This window comes from Brassica oleracea, chromosome C6, assembly GCF_000695525.1.
Source record: "Brassica oleracea var. oleracea cultivar TO1000 chromosome C6, BOL, whole genome shotgun sequence".
NCBI classification, from domain to species: Eukaryota; Viridiplantae; Streptophyta; class Magnoliopsida; order Brassicales; family Brassicaceae; genus Brassica; species Brassica oleracea.
Window position 1 is genome coordinate 6382226 of NC_027753.1, and position 7336 is coordinate 6389561.

At 33.5% G+C, this 7336-nt stretch overlaps 1 pseudogene; it reads left to right on the top strand.

Annotated features, from left to right (window-relative positions):
* Positions 1 to 3603: 3603 nt before the first annotated feature.
* The window catches only part of LOC106297322, a 23444-nt pseudogene continuing 19711 nt past the window's right edge, over positions 3604 to 7336 (top strand).

Here is a 7336-nt window from a genome sequence, read left to right on the forward strand (position 1 = left end):
TTTTGGTGTTTTGAGTATTGTTTAGCAATTTTAAATATTTAATTTTGATTATTTACATATATTTTCAAGTAGTTTAGAAAACATCAAAATATATTATATATTTTGGATATTTATGGATATTAAATCTAAAACTAATTAATATATTTCAATATATAAATCTTATTCAGATATATTCGAATACTCGAAATATTTTGGTTCAAGTCTGGTTCGGTTCTGATTCTTTAGATACCTATTTTTTATACTCGTTCAGATATTTAACCAATTCGGGTTTAGTACTATTTTTTCGGATCGGATTCAGTTACGTTTTTTGTATTCATGTTTTTTCCATCCCTAATTTTGGAAATCAATTTTTAAGATTTTGTGTATAGAAAAATCATTAAGTATGTTTAATATTAAGAAGGTGGTTATAAGTTAAAAACAATATTGTTTGTTATAACTACACGTGTATTTGAAATAAGGTGTGGTATGTGCTGGTTTGTCGTAGGTTAAATGGAGTATTTGTTTAGGTACGTGCTGGTCTAATTTAATAAATTAGTTAGTCTACCAAACATGATGCTTTTGCGTTTTTTTTACGGGAAATGAATGAATTAAGGAAAGTATAAAACTACGGTGTTTTGATCAGTGGCATATGATTGTAATTATTGAAGAAAATTTAGGGTGAAAATTTATTTGTACTTCATTTTTAATAAATTAGATGTGTGTTTATTATTTATAATAAAAATTGAATTATTTTAGAAAATTTATTAAAATATTTCAAGAAGTATCTTTATTTAATTATGTGTCTTTTCAGTAAAGGTAATAACTAACTCAAATCTGAAAATTCATGATTGTTTGTTCGTATAGATCTTTTAGAAAACTATAAATAGACCTTGTCCATTAGTTTTTTCATAATATTTTAAATTCATGATTTTTTCCATTATAACTGAACGTATTCCATCTTCCGATGACATAACCTTTTCTAATGCATTGGTTCCATGGTGGTTTCCATTGAAGTCACGTCTTAGCAAATCTATTATGATTTGTACAAAGCAGCAGTGACTCACCATATAATCATGATGAGTTGATGACCATTAAGAATTACCCCCAAACTAACCGTATAAATTAGTTTGGACAAAAAATATTAGATGACTACTAGCTAGCATATATGCCGGAAAGCAAAATATAGTTAAACAAAAACAGCACATCTAGAATTGGCTTACTACATTATGACCAGAACAGATGCGAACAAATTTTTGATCAGAAGAGTAAGATTTTGAGTGACTGTAATTGTCAGGTTACGAAGAAAACACCAAAGGAGTACAATCGATAAATAAAACTTCCATTTACCTTTCAACTCCTTCGTTGATTTCAAATCTGAAAATTAAGGAAACAAAGAACAAAGCAAAAAAGAAGGAGTACAACGGCCGTCAGAGTCAACGTAATGCCGGCCGAAAAATTAAAAAGAGAAGATAAGTTGTGATGATCGCAACTTTGGAGAGAAGAAACGGTTACGGTGTTATGTGAAAAGAGCAATTTTGCTAATTAAGGATGCTAATAAAATAGTTCAGAAGATGAAATTTCTAAAAGTTGTCTATATATGTGTATAATTAAGTTTTGATAGGTTTTTAAAATATTCAAAATGTGTCTTTTCAAAATGACATATTTTCATCTTAAAAATTCCATATATTTTTAAAAAGTTATATTTTTGTTTAAGGAGATATACTTTCGTGTAAAGATGCTTTCTTCATTAACAACAATAACATCAAAGAAAAAATCACAACAATCATAAATAAACTAAGAAAGAGAGAGATTCATTGTTTAGATAGATTCATTGTTTAGATCATCAAAGATCACCGCGTGGAATTGCATTTGTTTTAAAGAGGTTGTCAAAATGTATATGAAATTGTCTTTTCATCATAAAGTTATATGTTTGTAAGAAGTTGTATTTTCATTCATTTTCATTTCAGACCTTTTCATTCATTTTCATATATATTTTATATAAACTCTTAAAAAGAATCTTAAAAATTATAAAATTATAGTAATTCTATATGTATTACATTGGTTGTTTAAGAGGTTCAAATGTTAAGGATTGTCTTTTCATAATTAGATTTTTCATCCTAAAATTTGCATAAATTTAGGAGTAATAATTTGGTGTAAAGATGTGTCTTTTCAATCCAAAATATAAATTTTAAGACTTTTTCAAAATTTTCAAAATTGTGTCTCTTCATATTAAAAATTAAATAGATTTGTAAAGAGTTGTCATTTCGTTCATCTTCGTATCTGTTTTATATACATTTTAAGGAATATAAAAATATTTTAAAATATTCAGGTAATTATGTTGTGGGGGTAATTTAATCATTTTATAATATTATATATTTACAGAATTAAATATATTGTTTTTAAATTGTATATGGTTTATAGCATCATATTTTTGTGCAGGGTTTTCTGTTTCTAATTCGGTTATGTTTATTCGGATTTCATATAAAATATATAAACTTGTTTAGAAATATTTATCATTAATAGATAAGTATTAACAAAATGTTAACCAAAAAAAAATTCTTTTTATATGCACATTTCTATTTATATTTGACGTCAAAATATATTTTTTCATTGAAAAGTGCATAAATATTAGTGAACTTGTACTAAAATATGATAGCGTCAAAACATTATGGGGCAAGGGTCAATTTTGAATAATGGTACAATATTTTCTAAAATTTTATGTGGGTCAACTGATCCTCTCTTTAATAAGCTGTCTACACCACTTGTTTTATATATGTGCTATATATTTATTGAGTTATATATGACACATTTAGATGAGAGATGATTGTTAGAGATTGAAGTGAATTTACATAACTTTTTGAATGAAATTTTGCAATTCATTCAATGAACAGTTGCAACTAATTAAAAAAAAAAATTGTAATAATTAGAATATTTGGTGATAAATCTTTACAGTCGTGTGTGATTGTTGCATTGGTAATGAACTATTGTAATGTTTGGTGTTAATCATTGCATTTTTAACTAATGATTTCAATTATATACAATATAATATTCCTTCTGTTTTTTTTTAAATGACGTTTTAAAATATTTGTTTTGTTTCAATATAATTGACGTTCCTGGAAAACAATGCTAATTATACTGAGATATGACTTTATTTACCCTTATCCTATTATCCTTTCAAAATGGAATATGTGTCACCAGAGATGATAATTAAATGATGGACAGCGGTAGAGAAGACATTGTATTAAGTACCTTAACAGGACGTCATTTAAAAGAAAAAGGAGAGAATATATTTTATAAAACGAGTTCCCGTGCCATCGCACGGGTTTCTTAGCTAGTTTAGATAGAGCCAAAGTAAATAGATCAGGGAATTTCAAGTTTCAACGCCATCTGTTATCATCCGTACATATCTTCCCTCCGCAATTTCTTTATTATATATTAAGTTGGATATTGTGTTCAAAAAAAAAAAAAATAAAAAAAATATTAAGTTGGATATGTTTTCAAGTCATTGATAACACAACTTCATATCCTCTTCTCTCTCTCTCTCTTTCCTCTTGGCTCTCTCGCTTTGTGGGTTCTTCATTGGGTATATATATTATATGTGCACAACACACATAGGCAGATATGATGGGTTATGAGCAGATGAATCCGAAGACAATGACGACAACCTCGATGATGAAGAACTTCAATAAGATGGAACCAATCAATACTCCACAGAAGAAAACGATTAGGAGAAGTGTATCGGCCACTGATAGTGGTGCAGCGGCGACGGCATGCAAGAGAAGGAGAACGTCCGCGGAATCTCAAAACCCTCGATCTCAACGGCATGTCCTTGGCTTCCCTCTCAGCATCTTCTTTCAACTTAATTAGCCTCCATCTCAAAACTCGATCTCTCCAACAACAATATTCAGGTGTAAATATATATATATATATATATATATATGTATATATAATTTTCATCAACCGTAATTATACAGCTTTTGACAAAATATTCGTGAAAATCATTTTTTAATGAAAAGATACATTTCTGACACTATTGAAATTAAAAAAAAATTTCATACCTGATGAAAAATAACCTACAAGTTGAAGTTTTCATTTACAAAATTTCAGCGGTATTTGAATTTATATAGATTTGTTTTCATTATTCACTTACTGATTTATTTATTTTTTTGAATAAATTCACTTACTGATTTTTATGAACGATAATATATTTACTTAGCAACTGAAATTCGTGAGAATATAATAGTTCTTGAGTGAAAAGACAACAAATTCTCTGAGAGTACTAATCTTCATCGGCTCTATAGGTTAGCAAATACAACTATATAAAAATTGCTGGGGGCGTTTGTGATCTAATTAAATGAATTTAAGGTCTGACTGGTTCAAACGCAGAGGTTGCGGTTGCGGTTGCGGGAGTTTGCGGATGCGGGTGGTTGCGGTTTCTAGCGGTTTTAAGAGATTTGTATGACTGATTCTGCGGTTAGAAATTGGTGCGTTTGCGGGATACTTATGACTGGTTAACTACCAAATACAGAAGCGGTTAAATAATAAATTAACAATATTTACATTTTATATAATTATAAAAATATCAAAAATCATAATATTATAATAAATATGAAAATCATATTTAGAAAGTTATAGTTATAAATTTTAAAAAATTATAGAAAATATTTTAATTTTAAAATTTTATAATATTAATTAAAATATAATAGATATATTTTAGTATTTTTATAATTCCAATTGAAATTTTTTATTGAATATTTTTATTTCTGTATTTATATGGTTTTTGAAAAAAAGAAAAAAAATTATTCTTCCGCAACCGCCCGCAACCGCAAACGCTAGCTGGAACTAGCTTTTGATTTAAGAAGTTCGGAGCAGTTTGAAGCGATTTGTAGCGGTTTGTATGATTGTTTCGAAACGCTGTCAACCGATATCAACCACAAAAATTGCGTTTGCGGGTGGTAGCGGGGAAACCAGTCATGCCCTAGTTTAAAGCGGGTGGCTCTGATTATATTATTTCAAAGATCTTTGCTAAGTTGCTAACTAACAAACAAAGAAATGATAAAGATCGTAGAAAAACTGAAGCAATGAAGCTCTCTCTTGCACATGCATGATTCGTTGTATATCCTGATTGCGGTTTTTGTCATTTCCTGTTTTGTTATAGGAAATAAAAATTAATTAAACATAACAAGACAAACTAAAGGTTCCTGATTATATAAATTTTAATTTTGAAGGGATTTTAAATCATCTTTCGCATCTTGGCCACAATTATCCTAATTTTGAAGGGATTTTAAATAGTCGTCTCTCGTCTGGGTCCATAAGATTTTTTTTTTTTCGAATTTAGGAAAAAAAAATTAAAAACGAACCAATCGCGGACCGCCACGTGTCAGTGGGGCCCGCGAACAGTGTAAGAAACCCTTAAGGACCTACTACTATTTGGTAGTTTTGGTAACCGGTTTCTTAAAAAAAAAAATGGGTTCTACGCGGGATCCACGCGCTAAGAACCCCTCTAGTATCCTTGGATAAAGATGCTCTAAGAAATTGAGGCACAAGTGTCCGTTATGTTTATACTTTTGAAGTTTTCGTTACATAATTGCTGTATATAAATAAAATACTGTCGGACACTAGAATCATAACAAAAAACGCTCTCAGGCACGAATACCAAGAGTAGCTTTTGTCTTTCGGTCCATAATCCTTGCTTCCCGGATTCCGACCGTTTTCTATCACCTTTTTGGAAAGTTGACTTTCTTCTCCGGCTCTGACACCTCACCTACCTCGTCTCTACATCCTCTTTTTAGAAGTTTTTTCAAATCAAGCTACCTTTTATCCAGCGGTCCTGGTCGTGAACTTAGCCCTCACCGGTGGGCGGTTTCAGCCACCGCTCCGGCATGAGGCTCTGTAGCCTCACTAGACTTTGAAGCTCTCCATCGCTAGGGTCGATGGTACTCCTCTAGACGGTTTCAACGGGGACTCTGAGGTCATCCAGTATCTGGAGGATTCTACCCTGCTAGGACGAGCCCTCTTCTACAGCATCTGAAAGTATCTGTTGGTTACACGGTCTCTTAATTCTCATCAGTTACAACTACTTGCCAAAATCTCTCGACTGCTTCACTACCTCTCCAATGACTATCTGCGCTCCTCTGTCTCTCCTGCGACGACTCACCGACTCACTATGACGCACCGGTTCTCTAAGGAAGAAAAAGCAAAAGGGATTGCTACTGACTCAACTAGAGGGGGACGCATGAGGATTAGGGCCCCAGAAATGGATACTTCGGCTCTGATTCAATCTAACTCGCTCACTCTGATAGGGCGAGTTACTAATCCTCAGGAACAGAAGATTTGGACGCTGATAACTAATCTTCCTAAGAAGTGGATCCTTGAAGGAGGGGTCACTGGTTCGGATCTGGGGCATGATTGTTTCCAGTTCCGCTTTGAACTTGAGGAGGATCTCCGGAAAGTTCTCGCAAATCCCCCATACCACTACTTCTATTGGATGGTTATCCTACAGAGATGGGAGCCAACCATTTTGCGGTCTTTCCCTTCCCATCTCCCTTTTTGGAATACTTTGAAGGGACTCCCACTCCACTATTGGCACCAAAAGATGATCTACAAGATGGGTCATGCCCTTGGAACTCTAGAAGACTACGAAATATCATCAACGTCAGCATGTATGAAGATTCTCTTAGATGGATTACAACCTATTATTGTCGAAGCAATTGTAGAGTATGGCTCAGGAGAGGAGAGTCTGGTTACACTCGAGTAAGAAGGGCTGGAAAATCACTGCACTTACTGCTACCGCTTAACTCACTTGCAATCTAATTGCCCCCATATCACTGTCCCTCTACCAGTTCCAGTCGTAGCTGGCTCAAACAACCTACAACTACAAGCTGCCTCTGTGCCTATCCCCCCACCAAGCCCTCCAACCGCTCCTCTTAACCCTTTAGCGTTCGAAGGTGTTAGGAGTGGTACCCAAGAGGTGCAACCCTTTTGCAGACGTGTTGATCAACATGGAAGACCTTTTGAGGAGAGAATCTCCTCCAAGCTCGCTTTAGTGCAACCATTGAAAAACAAAATAACACCGCGACAAGAGACTACTCTCCCCGCCACCGATGCTCGGTACAGGAATCAGCAACGCCATTTCTCTCCTCCTTACACTAGGAATAGAGAGCCAAAGCGTGATAGACATGGAGAAAATCATGACATGGAGAAAATCATCATCGCGGTAAGAGTAGAGTGGAGCTAGGAGAAGGGGGCCGCATTCGGGAAGATTTTCCTTGGGTTCTAGACTTCACTCCTCGAGGACAGAGCAGCGCGGAGATCCCCCCCCCCCCAGGCAACCAGGGGAACGCAACTTAGACATCAC